Source organism: Falco naumanni, chromosome Z (assembly GCF_017639655.2).
Source record: "Falco naumanni isolate bFalNau1 chromosome Z, bFalNau1.pat, whole genome shotgun sequence".
NCBI classification, from domain to species: Eukaryota; Metazoa; Chordata; class Aves; order Falconiformes; family Falconidae; genus Falco; species Falco naumanni.
The window spans coordinates 60322173-60338259 of NC_054080.1; positions in this window are offsets into that span (position 1 = coordinate 60322173).

The following is a 16087-nucleotide window of genomic DNA, read 5'->3' on the forward strand; positions in this document are numbered from 1 at the left end:
CTTCAGCCACACATCAAAATATAAGAGCCTGTGCTGTACTGTAGAAGAATGGCTGCAGAAGCGCGGCCTTAGAATCTCTGAAGATCTGCACAATCCAGGCCTGGTATTAGAATAGGCCTATAATCAGAACTGTACTGAAGTTGCTGTGCTGAAGATAACAAGAAAGGTAGCCTTGAGCTATTCTTGTGTCCTGAGACCAAGTAATTATGTTGTGCCAACAGGCCGTGGCTGTAACAAGCTACAGCTGCTGGGAAAGCAGGTGCAGGGCCAAGAAAGATGGGGACTGGTCTGGCAATATAGGGAGTAACAAACTACAAGGCTGAAGCACAGCAACACAATTAGCTACATGGATAGAATGCTTATTTTAGTCATGATAATTAGGGGTGTGATAACCGCGTGCATTTAGAGACTACTACCCAATTATATTTCTGCTTTACGAATATGCATGCGTATTGGTTCTATATAAGTAGTGTTAGAAACTAATAAAGTGGAGCAAGATGCATAACTCATATTGAGCGTCTTCTTGACTCCGCTGTACGTTGTTCTAAGCTCCCCTTCAGAGCTCATCAATAAAGTTATTCATCTAGCTTCTTTCATAATTATCAGTGATCAGCTTATTGCTGGTGTAAGATAGGCTTCTTCAGAAAATGTATTTGTTGCTGACATGCGAGGTCACCATACAATCAGTGACCAGTGGTGTAACTTCTTTTATATTTATACCATATGTATATAGATCGATAAAGGTATTGCCCCTGAAACATCTTGCTTTTTGGAAACAGGCAAAAGTGGTCAATCCAGATCCACCCAGCCTTCCTGTAGACACTCACCTCAGATGTCTCAGTGCATTAGGAACCTTATTGTCCCTAGGAATGTGCTGAAGCCTATAGTGCAACAGAAGTCTCCAGAGAGCAATTCTGATCGTGGGTCAGAACCACTTTCTGAATTGCGCCCATCTTTCCTCATCAAGAAGAAGGAAGCCTGCAGTGATAAAACACCCTGTGGAAATGCCTCAGAAAAATGTCCGGACAAATCCAGACTCTGTTGTCTCCAGTGTCAGGTTTTAAGAACTTCCACAGTTCTGCTATCGAACTGTCTCGTAAAATCATCATCTTCCTTGTACCCTCCTTGAGATGTGGGAAAACCTAGTGAGAATCACTCTTTCATGCCAACAATTCCCTGCTACTTTGATTGCCTTTTAAGCTCATCTCAATTTATTTACTCATTCATTACAGACTGTTAAGCAAAGCACTGAAAAGGGGTAGCATTACAGCTTCTACAGAACCCTCAGAGGAGGAAAACTTTTTGTTACGAGTTGTGCTTATATCTCTCAGTGCAAACACTGCATTGCTAATGTCACTAAGTCTATTGACAGGTATTTTTTGTTCTTAAAACTAGAGTCACTGGGTTTTTATTACTCCATGCATGGCCCCTCTGAGTCACTGCTCAACCACTTAGATGAATGTCTGTATGTCTCTTCAGATTTGTACTACACACGAAATCAAGCCACTGGTATGAAACAAATAAAAAGTAATTTTCTCATAATCCCCAACATAACCTATACATAACCTATACATACATTATTATTATTAATTGTAACATGTTATACACCCTCACTGTTGTACAACTTTGTGGGTACCTAATCCTTTTTATTGGCACACACGTGCTATTACTCCAAATGTGTCCTTTGACTACATGCAGATAATAGCAAGATCTTCACTGGAAGAATTCTTCTTTCAATATCACATATCTTGTTGCAACAAATTTTCTTCAACAAGGCTGTGAGTCATGACATCGGCTCTCTCTCTGGCTGTTTTTTTTCTTTTGGTTTCTAACTTCTCAGTGCGTAAAAATACTTTTCTGCATATTAAATTGTGGCACCCGGTCATTTTCATATAGTTAAAATAAAGCACTACAGCTTGGATTTTGGGTCCAATGGTCACACCATAAGAATACAATTCATTCACTAATTAAATGCCCACTACCTCCATCACTAGCGCCTGCCAACTCCGAATTTATATTGCAAAGAACTTTCATTTTATATGATGCATAGAAAAGAAGAAGAAGGGGGGAAAAAGACCAAGAATATTAATTTGTAAGAAATGACTTCCTTAAGGTCAGGAGCACCTCAGACTGTACCACAGATAAAGCCATGAGAAATGGAAAAGAAACTCTTAGGTTTTTAGTAATATAGTAACTATATAAATAATAGCTCTGACTTTATCTATATATTACAAATAGCTAGTTGACATGCTTTTGATGCTACTCTGCTACTACTGGTTTATTGCCCTATTGGATGGGGGCAGAAAGGCATGTCATTTTTATGTGGCTTATTGTCAAAGTGTTCATAAAGCTAGATTAGGCTGTGTTCTCATTATGCTTACTCCTCCCTTGCAGCAAAGCTACATACTATTGTTCCCAGACATAAGTATGAAAATTAATATGAATATTTATTTTAAGACCAAATTGCAGTTTCCCTCCATATCTAGTATCTCCACATATTCATACACATACCTTATTTAGTTACAGTTTTTTAGAGGCTGTTTCTATATTTTTAATTGTTTGGTAGACTTAGGATATGTAACAATGGATAACCGTGCAATACATTAAATACTTATGGGTATGTTGCGCCTTCTGTTATAATATAAAATCCATCTATTCTGGTTGATGGGTTTTAACCTCACACAGAATACTTTAAACTCCATTTGGACTTGTGCCTACAATCACCTTAGCAAAGTCTCTTAAGTAACTGCGCACAGCCTAATTAGTATGCATTATCAATTAACAAACTTAATAGCCGGCAGATTGATTAGATCCTCTGTTGCAGGGGCAGAGCTGAAGCGAAACAGAATGAAAAATCATTGCACGCATACACTGCTGCTTTGTTATTTTCTCAGATCCCCTCCTCCTCCTCCACATTCCTTTAATTAATGCATACATATGGTTCTGAATATCTTGTAAACTAGAGCTTGCTCTAACTCTTTAATAAAACCCACTCATAGATGAGAGAGCCATAGTCCATGCCTTATTTATTTCTGGCTGAAAACATAAACCATTTTTTTTCACCCAGGTCTTTCCCCTCTAAATGGTGCAAGTTTTAGAGATCTGCTGCTTCTAAGCTGCTTGTTTTCACAGTGACTGATAGGAAAAAACAGGTAAGTTGGAGCTGTGTGCACCACTTCAGATAACCCGTAGCTGAGAAGATGGTTCAGACATCACATGGATGGTATGTCGACACATACCACAAGTTTAATTCCACAGTTATTGTTAAAAAAACCAGAATAGTACAAAACAGGATATGTTGGTTTATATATTCCGTTATATTGATGAACAGGAAAAGAAGAATGCAAGAAGGAAAACCTTCCTATTCAGAAAGTAGAAACTGGACTAAAAAAGTTTACAGCAAATTTTAGATAAAATGCTGGTGTTAGGCAGGATTTGCATCTTTAACAATAATTTGACAGAAATCTCTTGAAGACTACTAAAAACAACACTGAAGACTATCAGTTGCTGCCTTGCAGTAGTGACAAGGTCTATCCTGGGCAAAGCCTACTATCCTTTACACACTGGGAAGGAAAGTGGGGCTTACCATGGCGATGTGAGCACTAGAAGCAAGTTGCAGAGTTAAAAACTATTTAGCATTTTTATAGCATTTACATATGCAAATCACTGAAAAAATATTAGCTAATTAATCCACACAACAGAGTGGTGGGGCATGTCCTGTAAAAATATCCATGATTGTTGATATGGTTAAATCTGACAAAGGTGCAAAATGACTTTCCCAAAGGCATAAAATATGCTATTGTTGAGACCTAGGTCAGGGCTCGGGGTCCTCTGATTCATGCATCTTCATCCCTTAGCGAGGATGTACTGCCACAATTGTTACCATTTTTCATAACCACAGAATCACACAACTCAATGGTTAAGGTTGGAAGGGACCTCTGGAGGTCATCTGGTCCAAGCCCCATGCTCAGGTGACACTGGTTGCCTGAAATGAGAGTAGTGTCATCAAAATGCCTTGGAGAATGACGGTTCCTCTGAGCAGTCGTATCTGAAGAAGCTGATGGCTATAGTTTCATCTTCATAAAAAGTCATCAAAGGACTGAATTCCGTAGTTGATAAAACATCAACAGTAAGAGTGGTGTGCCAAACTGTATTTTTCTTTCCCAAATGAGAAGTTGAGCATGCCAATAAAAACTCAGTGAGACATTCTGACAGTACATTGCCAAGAGGAAAGGCAACAATTATCGCTGGCTTGAGACCACCTAACTTCCATAAAAGCAGGAGCTCACAGACTTGCTGAATTCAGGACTTCCACTGGGGCAGGAAACAATGCCTTCCTCAGATTTTGGCACTTAAGAGTTACTGCTACCCCACTGTACCATTAAAAGCCATTCAAAGTCTTTCCATGGGTGTTTTTTAATCCAATGCTGTAGATTTCTCTAGACGAGCGTTTTTTTGCTGTGTAAGCATGTTTACACAAGCAGACCAAAAGAGGGATAAAGCATGTGGAAGAAATCTCAACTCTGTACTGCCTCTGTAGTCTAGTCTATTACTATGCCTTTGCATGGCTCCACACCCCGCTTCCCCCCCAGCCCAAAAAAAAAAAGACAAACACAGAGATAGCAACTGTTTTTACTCTGAAGTGAAAAAAAAAATATCTCTGTGATTTAAATAAAACCAACTCAACTGAAGTTAGAGACTATCCTCCTCCCAGGTCCTGCTGATGCCGCTTGGGTTTTATACAGAGGGTTACGCACAGCCTTATCCAGCTCTATTCTCAAACTCAGCTAATTCAGACTCTTCCCATTGCTATGCAGATTTTTTCTTTTTTCCCCTCTTCTTTTCTTTTTACATCAACTAGCCTGCTACTGCTGAAATAGAAGTAATTTTCAAAAAAGCCCCACATACAAAATATTGCTGTGTATTTTGATTTAAAGAATGAGAGGAACCACAGAGATTTCAGAAATGTAATTAATAGTATTTCACATCAAAAATCTTCTTTGAAGTCAAAAGAAATCTGAAATACTGCTAGAAGAAACAATGATATCTAGAATATCAAGGATATAACTTCCCCCTGAAAAACGTTTCCCTCATTAAAAAAAAAATTCTTTAAGTAATAAGAAGACTGAAATTCCTTTGAGTCTAGGTAAGGATGGAGCATTAATTAGCTGCCAGAAAATGGTCTCTCAACACTGCAGTAAGAAATATGCCTCTAATTCTCATTATGTGACCCAGGAGAGGGGCATTAGGTCTGTAACCAGTGAAACTAAAATGTGAAAACTTTTTTTTTTAATGATTGGACTACTCAGAGAGCAAGAGGTGAATAATCACCTCCTATCAAAGTATTATCTTCTCTGGATTAGCAGTGACTCCATACAGCCCCTGTTTCCTCACCTAAAACCAGTTGTACTCTGTTTAAGGCAGATCACTTTATTCACCATATGATTTCTGAAAAAGTAAAGAGATCATAAAAAAAACAACAAATGGGCCAATATCAAAACGTCAAAAGTCAATGCAGCAACTTTCTATTACCTCTCTGGGTATAATTACAGTTGTTATACAGTCCTACAGATGTTCTACAGCACTCTGTGGTTGTTTGAGTTACAGCTGTATTATTCAGTGCGTATCATTTACTCTCCAGGTAACACCGGGTCCTTGAAAGACTCTCATTTTAGCTTGGTACTGCTTCTTCTTGAACTCAAGTCTAACTCACTGTTCTAAAATAGTTAATCCCCCAAGGACTGCATATACTTTAAGGTGTTCCCTTTTGTCAGAAATCCTCTTTCAAATAATTAAGAAAAGTGTGTGATTTTTGTTGTCCTGTGCTATACTTTGTCCTTTACTACACGTCCTTTTGACAGGTGTCTGAAACTGAGCACAGTATTCCAGTAGTCTCTGTGCCATGCTGGAGGCACGAACTGGTACCTAATTAAATTTTAGTACTCAGTTCCTTTGAACCAAAATATATTTTGCACCTTCTCTTCCAAGTGGCACTCTAGAAAAGGTAGCAATGAACATTAAAATATTTTTATATTTTTCTTATATGCCTTACTAGACTGATTTTAATTGGTGTATCACTTCATTGGTAAGATTTGGCCCTGTTAGGAGCTGGTTGTGCTGTATATTCTTTATCTTTTCTATATGCTAGGTACCACCATGTACCACATCTTATTTTCAGCTACTCTTTCCTATATGTAACGATGTTACTGTTCGTATTCCTAGGGCAAGATTACATCAACTCATACCTTCTTGTGTTTTTAGGGATTTATCATGCAAAAGAAGCAACTGGACATCCTTTAATATGAACATTACCAAACTTGACAGGATAAACAATAACATGCTCTCACATATCTGAGAGCAGACACATAGCATATTGCAAAATAATTTATCTACATTTTGAGGACACTTTACTACATTTATATTAGTTTATGTCCAATGTTTAAAAAATTGCAGTTGGATTACTCATCTGCCATAGCTTTTAACGATACTAGTATTTTAAGTGTAATTTTTCAAAGCGACTAGTAATTCTGGCTACTTAACATTTGGAAGAAGCCCAAATTTAAAAGGGCAGATGTTCAGCACTTTCTGAAAATCAGTCTATTTTATATGTCAAATGAAATTATTCCTGCATTTCTTGTAGAGAATTTGCTCTACCCCTTATATCAGCAAATGGACCTTGAGGGGAAAAGTGGAAGAGATGGGAACAGGTAACAGGTAACAGAGAGCACTAGCAGACAATATTAGACAAAACTCACAATTGGTTGGTCATTTGCTTCTACTCCAGAATTTTTTGCCCAGAAACTTGTAGAATACGTTTCATCTGTTCTGGAAACAAACTGCAACTTCAGACAATCTAGTCAGACTGGCCACATGACAGTTTCTTTCCTTTCAGAGGGCACTACCAGGCAGTTGCAATGATGTCCAAGGATTAACCTTCAATTGAAGAAATGTCCACCTCCATAACTAAAGAGACACTACAATCTGGTTTTCAACACTGGGCTAAAACAAGACCATTTGAAGAAAATCCTACTGGATCATTATTTAAATTGCAGTTCAGTGACATGTTCATATCAATCAACGTAGGCTCCGGCCACTCTCAACACTGACTACACCAGGAGCACGGGAGGTTCAACTAGCTAATTGAGCAGAAGTAATGCAGTGCCTGGTGCAAGAAGTGCCATTTTCTCCTTCCCTTCCCCAAGACTACAAGCTGTAAACTGGGTAGAACTGGGCCTCTATACTCTCCATGCAGCTGACTTTTCAGACCTCTGAGAAACACAGACCCCTAGACCCTTGCCATAATTAGGCTTTTGACTACTGCTGCTTCAGCGCAAAGCTGTTTCTAATAACTGCACTTAGCCATGTCAATGAGCCCTGTGACTATGATGGGTACATCTCCATAGGACTGTGGACACACAGATGAGATCATAGCTATCTTGCTTACTTTGGGGGACTCATATCTGGAAAAGCTACATTTTTGCCCCTGCAGTGATGAGGCTTTAAAAAGGGGTGCTGTATGGAGACCTCAGGTGCCAGAGTGCTGGGAGAGCCTGGGCTTGGAACCATGCTGTGTGGGCAAAAGGGGAAATACAGCAGACACATTGGCTTTCAACTACTGTTCTTACACCAAAAAGCCTTGAACAGATACTTAAAGTTGCAGCATATTTAATTCTAGTCAGACAGGAAACTGTTGGGCACATATAAGCGGGTGTCCTACGTTCTTGTTGCCGTTACTATGATGTGTGAAAAATAAGGAAAGTATATTTCAGAACTTCCCAGTCCAAAACTCCTTATGTCAAAAGCATGTTCAGGCCTTATGATCATGACTGAAAAGGCTACAACAAAGGTTTCCTCTGTAAATTTGACATGTCTCCTTTCTAGGAATACATTATGATAGATATTAATTACAAGATAACATACTTACTTCTGCAGGAACCAGGTCTCATTAAACGTGTTGACTGTGTGGCTGTTCGTTATTTCTCTTATTCTCATCGTTCAGTCTGTGACTTCTTACATTATTTACTATAAACCATTCAAACCCATTACTAAATACACTATTAGCAATTTCCTTCCAAGCTTCTTATACACTGCTTCTACAGTATTTTCTTTGGGATTTACAAACACAGATGAATTTATCTTCACAAAACCCTTGTGATGTGAGGAAGTGTGCTGATTTGCATGTTATAGATAGGGAACACACCACAGAGGTTGAAAGTGAGACATGGAGTAAATTTGAGTACTCCATTTCAAAAACTTGGGACATAATTCTTCAGAGTAAAAAAAATGTATCAGAAGCACTCTATCTGTTCATAAGAAAGTTCCCATTGACCTTGGGTTCAATTTTAAATGTTGACTATTCCTTAAAATCAGAGGGCTTATTCTGCACACCCAGAAAGTGAGGATCATGCATATGATCCCCTGGGTCATATGAGAGGAGACATGATCTCTGTTTCAGAGTATATGATCTAATGCAGTGGATGGAGCTGAGACTAGAGTCATGGTCCTCATCCCAGTTTCATTTTCCTCTGTGATGCTGTGAGTTGATAAACTGGAGACAGACAACAACCTCACTGCTTCCCATTGCCCTGAATGAGTTAGGTCCCTGTAGACAAAAATATTAAGCAGCAAAGCAATCGTAAAAAGTGAAACAAATTCATACTGGACAGGCAACCTTTTTCAGATGTTTTTAGAATATTTTGTGTGCTCTATTTTATAAGAGTGGTAATGTAATATGTATTTCACAATATGTTTTGTTCCACTAGACATAATAGCAGCCTTTATTTTATTGCTGTAACCTTTTTTCTTTCCCCAGATTCTACTCTTCTGTTATTTCCCTCCTGCCTCATGCAAGTTCTTTGATGCAGAATATGCTTTGCTTCCTTTTAACATAGTTGAACACTGAGCACACTTCCAAGTTGTGAATAATTCATAACAAGGAATCCCTATTAGAGAATTTGTACCCGGTACCTGTAGAAGACACAGGAAATCACATCATCTATGACCCCTTGATAGAAGAACTGCTTTAGAAATTATGGAGTTATTCTGACCATAACCTAAATGCACTGACTTTTTCCCATAAGGAACTAGGAAATGCCACCCATTTAATTTTTTTTAATACGGAGGCACAATCAATATTCTTCTCTCTCTTTCTGTGGGAGACCCTTTATTCATGATTCCAAGCCTAGCTAAATAATAGGTAGGCCAATGATTTATTTTTAATATGAAAATCTTCTTATCTATCGAATACTTTAGCCCCACAAATGTCAAGTCATTTATTCAATTGTTAAGGTGACTGCTCATTTTCCATATTTTCAATGGAATTATTTCCACTTCAGTGCTAAAATATACTAAGCTTGAAGTAAATCAATTCCCTCCTTGTGCTAAAAATTAGCATAGCACAAACTAATCAATGCTATCAAACAGTAGTGCAAAAGCTGTGACAATAACCATATCAGTGAGGAAGTAAATTGCTTATTATGCCAAACTGGGAAAAAAGCCTCATCAGTCACAAACCATCTGATTCACAAAAATACAGGCTGTGGGTCCATTGTTCTTAGAAGCGGGCAAGTTTGTTTGCTACATTACTGGAAATACATCTCCTGTAATAGCACAGGCCCCTGCAACTTTGCAGCAGCACCTTCTGCATGCACTAGTGCAAATACTTTGAAATATTTATTGAGCAAACATTATATGGGCATACATAGACTGCAGTGCCCATTCTGACATACGTATCAGCTCTTGTTTGGTGGAACCCTTTCTATTATCGCTCAGACAAGCCGAGGAGATGGCATTGCAGTTAGGGCTGAATTGGGAGAACAGAACCTAGCGCTCACCTTTGTCTCCAACTTCCTGCATGACTAAGTACAGCTGCTCTATACCTCTGCTCCTCCATCTGCAGACAGGGGTAAATATGTCCCTGCTGACTGGCGGTGCTGTGAGGACAATATGACTAATATCTGTAAAGCATTTGGGTGCTTGAGTGTAGGGGTATAATAGAAAACCTGTATAATAGTTCATTAAGGCAGGGCTGCTTCCATGCCTGTCTAACAAGACTGTCAGCAAGGATGGCAATTAGTGCCAGTGACTGGACCAAGACCACCAACTCGTTTCCTCTGGGCCCCCAAGCAGCCATCTGATGATAATAATTTTGGGTCTTTACCAGACAGGGACAGACATGAACGGATGAGCTAGAAGAGAGAGGTTCTATGTTCCATTACTAATATCCTGAGCCATCCAGTCCTACTATAAAAATTCACTTTTATTAAAAGGTTATTTCTGTCACTTGCTATAGTATTGCTATCATTCTCTGGGAAAGGAATGATGAAATATCATGTTAAATGCTATCAATGCAATATTTAAACAGCCTTACCCGCCCCCCCTCCCTCCCCCCCCCCTCAGAGAAAGTGCTTTGAAAAGACATCTCCTCCAGCACATGTTAGTTCTTAACGGGGGCCAACCTTTTTTAATCTCACAAGTCCTTGTGCACTGTAGAGAGAAGAAAAAGAACAAATCTGCAGTATTCTCCACTAGGTTAATCTAGAGGAGAATCTCCACTAGAGATTCTTTTCTCGCAGTCTGAAGGGACACTTCTTTATTTATCCTTAATAAATTGTCACACAAAACCAGAAGCTACTGAAGTATGTGGATATTGATTTCTAGTAATGTAGTGGCATTGACATAAAATGGATGAAATTTTAATAGCAATATCTTACACTTATAGTAACATCTTTTGTCCCAGAAGAATAACAAAATGTTTTCTGAAGATCACCTCATTCCTGGCTGTTGTGCAATGGCTGCATTAGGGCTTAGCATTTGTTTCCTTCAGAAGGACAGCCCTCTGCAACACCTTTTAGCCGGTCATGGCTAGAAGTGACTACCACTGTGCAAATGAAATTGTAGATAAGAAGTAAATGTGCACGTAATGGTTTTTAAGACCCTGGAGCTGACACGCATACACTTTAATCCAATCTTCTCAACAAATAATGCTTCCCTCCCTTTCTGCCTGTGGAAGTGATGGATGCAAGCTAGCAGGACTTGGCTTTATGCTCTTGTGCAGGTAGGACTTCCCCTAACAACATGCATGGATTTCCATTACATTCTGATTCAGCAGAAAATTGTATCATCAGCACCACTTGTGCGGCTGAGATTATCAGAGTAGTCAAAGGGACTGAAACACACAGCTCCCTTAAAATTAATTAAATACTTAAAAAATTCAGTAGAAGCTCTTCCTGGAAATGGACCTTCAAGTCACTGTCCTGGTCCAGTTCTCTGTAGGAGACGGTATATACTTTGGGGAGGAAGAGGAGGTGGGGTACAAAGAGGACAATCATAAAACAGATTGCAGCAAGTCAGGAGTTCCCTGCAGGAGAAAGGACCTTATCTTATGACAAGAATATTCCAAAACATGGCACCTCACAAAAATCCTCGGTTATGTAGTGTAATTACTCAATGTCTGCCTTTGCTATATTTCACATACTGTGGTGTGGAGACTGCTTAATATTCTCCATTTATGCAGAACACAAAAGTATTGATTATTTTCAGGGCTTCCTCTAAAAGGCACCATAACACCATAAAAATGAATAACGCAATTTAAAAAAAAAATTTAAGCAGAAAGTTTCTTGGGCCAACTATAGCCATTGCTGGGGAAAGCGCGGCTGCAATTAAATAGCAGCACTAAATCAAGTGTCTGATACAAAACAAGAATTCTATAGAACCTTCCAATATACATCTTTAGATATGACGTGCAAAATGTAGCAGCACCTGTAAGGCTTGCTTTTGTAATGCTCAGGAACTGGAATGTTTGCTGTTGACTTGGTTCAGAGTGAGGTAAGAACAGATACAGGTAAGGAAACACTATCTGTTCAGGTGTCATAAGCACACAAGCAAATGCTTCTGATGTTATTCACAGACTTCAGCCATTGCAAAATTTCACTGTTTTCAGTAATACTTACACCTTATCGGAGTACAGGTATCTAGACAGTATATTCATAAACATTTCTTTGTCACGCAGAATTTCTATTAAAAAAACCCAAACCCCATCTGTAGCAAGGTGAGCTTTTTTCAGCAGGATCTGCAAAAGTATTTTTTTGAAGTGCTTATGTCTAGCTGCCAATATCATCAAGGTCTTGAGTGCCCCAGTAGGCTTTACTAACCAGCTTCCTCTGGAGCCTTGACCAATGTACCCTACACCCATGGGGCCAGGGAGCTGCACCAAAATTCAGGCCTGGGTGTTTGGATCCTGTTTGAGCTACATCATACCTACATCTGTGTCCAACCCTGTCCTTTGCTGTCCTGACTCACTGGCTGCTCTTCCTGCATGGGCCTCAGACCCATCCTGTGGTCCTGTCCATGTTGTCTGGCCTTGTCTCCAGATCCTCCTGGCAGGACCCCAGAGCTCATACACTGACTCACCTTGTCCAGGACTGCCCAACAGCTTAGCTCTGCTTGAGGATGGTGGCATGATACCTATAGGCAAGGATGCTGCCTATGCTGGGGTCACCCTCAGCTCTGGCTTGTCTTCCCTCATGGAGCAGCCCTGGCAAATACTTATGTTTGTCAACTTTCCGGCACTTCTTACACCACAAGAAGTGATGGGGTTGTGAAGTCAAAAAACATAAACTCATGTTACAGACTTATAACTAGGCCATGTGAAAATCTAATAACTCAGTGAATAGCCTTAAAGAATCAGGAAATCCTCACTTGAGAATTGTGAGTAAAGACACATGAGAATAGGCAACAGCTCATCTGCAGTCTGTTGGGCATTGTGCACATCTGCAGTGCAGGATTAACCCTTTGGTTTTGCATAGGTAGGTCCCATTGTCGTCAGAAGAATTAAGAGAATACAGCACAAGGGAGCCTGGCTGTCTCAGAGGGAACAAGAGCAAAGCAGTAGGGTGGATACCACTTTCCATACCATCTTTCTTCTGTGCATGTACAAAAGATACTCGTTTATGGCGCTGTCTGCCTGGCGCCTATCACAGACTCTAAACTCACTCCCTGGTGGAGAGGGTACTAACATTTATGTGGTTATTTATGAGACAGACAAAAGTACAGTACAGGTAAGTATGACAGAAAGAGTTACTGAGTGAACATGCAGCTAATCAATGAGTGTGAACAGATCTGCCATACTTATTCATAAATGTGTAAATGTTGTAAGTAATGAACACACAAAATATGAACACACTCATTTGTCTACTTATGAAGAATCAATTATTTCCTTATCATTTTCTCTATTCCAGCCCCTACTGCAGAGGATCATTTTGTCTTACTTCACTGAAAATATAATAAATCTTCAATACATCACTAAATCTAACAAATTACTACAAATCTTGCAGTATTCTTTATTTTCTTATCTGGAAAAGACATTTGCAAGACCAAACCTCCAAAGTGACCCATCTCTTGCTTCTTAGTTCAAGTCCATTTAATTTTATAAATTCATTACTCCTCGCACATAAAGTTACTTCCCTTGATGTTTTAAAATACACTTTTTCTGATTTCACTGCATTCATACAAATATTTCCACAGAACTAGGATACTAAACCCAAATCTTCTCCTTGTTAAGTAAGAGCTAGATCTCTAATTTATTAGTAGTAAGACTGAAGTACTTGTAGTCCCTCATGTAGTATTAGACTTGATATCCTCTGTTTTGCCATGTGTTTAAAGAACTTCTGCCCCACAAATCTACCTATAAATTTAAATCAGAAACATACAGTAAAACTATATAAAATATGGAGCCTACTATGGCTGTGTCAGGAGGATTTAAAAAAATGATTCCCACATTTCTCTAGAAAAGGAAAACCTGTAAGAATTTGATACAATACACTGCTATTTCTTGATGAAGAGTTGTGTTTTGAAATTAAATAGATAATAATGAAAGTTACGTACCTAGCTAAAGTCACAGTCGTTCCTTTGGTACCTGTACATCTACCTATACTCCTGCTTTTGTAACACAGGGAAGTCTTATTGTGTCTTTCCCTGTGTTTCCTCCATGTTGCAGGGACATTTTTATTTTTTATGATTTTGAATGCAGTATGGCTCCTGGCAGAATGACCCTAGTAGAGCTCAATCAAATAAATGGATGTCATATTCTGATCTACAGACTCTTTGACTATCCTGATCTCTTCTCTGGTCGTGAGCCAGTGGCTACACCACCACCACTGTCTTCCACATAATGTTTTTTGCTGTAGAAGGTAACAGCTCCAGGAGAAAGAAATTTCCAGTGCAGCTTGCAGAAGGATGCCTAGAATTGAGGCTGAGCTCATGAACATCATTGCATTGCATATCATGTTGCAAAAGTAAGTGTTATAAAGTATGGCCAGGGGGCTTGTGCCTGAGCTAGGAATAAGCCTTTTGGTCTGTTCAGAACTTGTACAGCTGGCATGGAGCCAAAACTTGTACAGCATGGCAGGTACTGTCCCATCCTGCTACCAGTTCAGATGATTGCATGTGGCTGTGTCTACACATGTGGAAGTGTAATCAGATCATATCCTGAAGGAACTGTTGATTTCTGCTCTTCCACAGCACTCTTGCTTTAGCAATGAAGGCAGATTAAGAAGTGGCACCTCCTTCTGCCAATTGTCCCCACTTTGAATGTTGTGGTTTGTCCTCCCAGCAGCTGTGCCAATACAGCTCAATAAAATATAAAACAAGAAGGGAATAAATACATTTAAGAAGTTTAAAACAAAATAAGCAATAAATTGAGAAATGTGGGTTAAATTTACCTAAGCACAAAGTGTTTGCTGTTTCCTTTTGTTTTTTTGATGATCATCATTTACACAAACACCATTTCCAAGAGTTTCTCTTTATGATTGACCTCGGGGTGGCTGCTGAGTCTCCCTGTGCATGCTGCAAAAAAACATTCAGCTGCTCATGAAGTATCTGCTGAATTTCTGTAGTTTGCAGTCCAGTATTCCAAGGGAAACAGGCACAGGTTTTAATTTCCTTTGATATGGCAGGCTGTAATTCACAGGAAGTCAGGAGCTGATATACAAGCTGCAAGGTGCGTTGTGGAGACACAGGAGCAGTTCCAGCTACACCAGAATCAGAGTCCTTGGACACAAACTCCAGACTTGTAAAGATAAAGGCAATGATTCGCTTGTTAGAGAAGCAAGACTAGCTATGCAAATAGTAAGCCTCTTTACAGTTTAAAAAATGCCTCTTTATAGATAATTTTGTTAATTTTCCTTCAAAATAAAAAACACAGTTCTCTTCTTAAACTGTACATAAATGGTATATAAATTCATATAATGTTCATCTTCCATACATTTCTAACCAATATGGCATTATATTAATAACAATAACCTAAAATGTAATCTGAAGCTATGTCTGCTTCTGCCTTCACATCTGTTATAGTGCCAATGGTATGACTATATGTAGTTCTGTGCAGCCAGGCTCTGCTCTCATTAATTTGAATAACACAAAACCCAAGCCACTGTGGACTTCAGGCTAAACTAGGAACTAACCAGCCTACACTAAAAACTTTGCCAGGGAGTCTTCAGCAGAACTTTTTCCTGAAATATGCAAGAGTAAACTAGTGCTGATATATTGAAAAATATCTCAGTGCAATTAGTCATCCCATGGAATTCTCATAGGCACCTTTTTAAGAACAGATAGCATGTGTGGTACCATGTAATATCAAAGAAATGATGCTGGCGTACTGAACCCAACTTTAGTTCTTGCATGATGTTTTTTTAGATTGTAACACTAAGAGACCATATGCACAATGCTTTTGGCTAATAATAACCTCATTTCTAATATGGGAAAAAGGAAGAAGAGAGTGATGAACAATTCTTGTGGTAGTGGTGCAAGAAGTCCAAGAGGGTCATTCATGAACACAAGACAAACTTTTTTAAAATGTCCCAGCAAACTCTAAATTAACTAGGTTGCTGCAAACGAAACCTAGCTTTAAGCGCATTTAAACTTCCCCTTTATGAGAATGAAAAATAAATCAAGTCTGCTAAATATTCTCTCAATTATTCTCTGACACCTTGCTTTTTTTCTTTTCTGTGTATGAATAAGTACACATACAAAGATTCATCCTGCACCATACAATTGCTATGATTATAAACTGGCATGTCCATTTGTACAA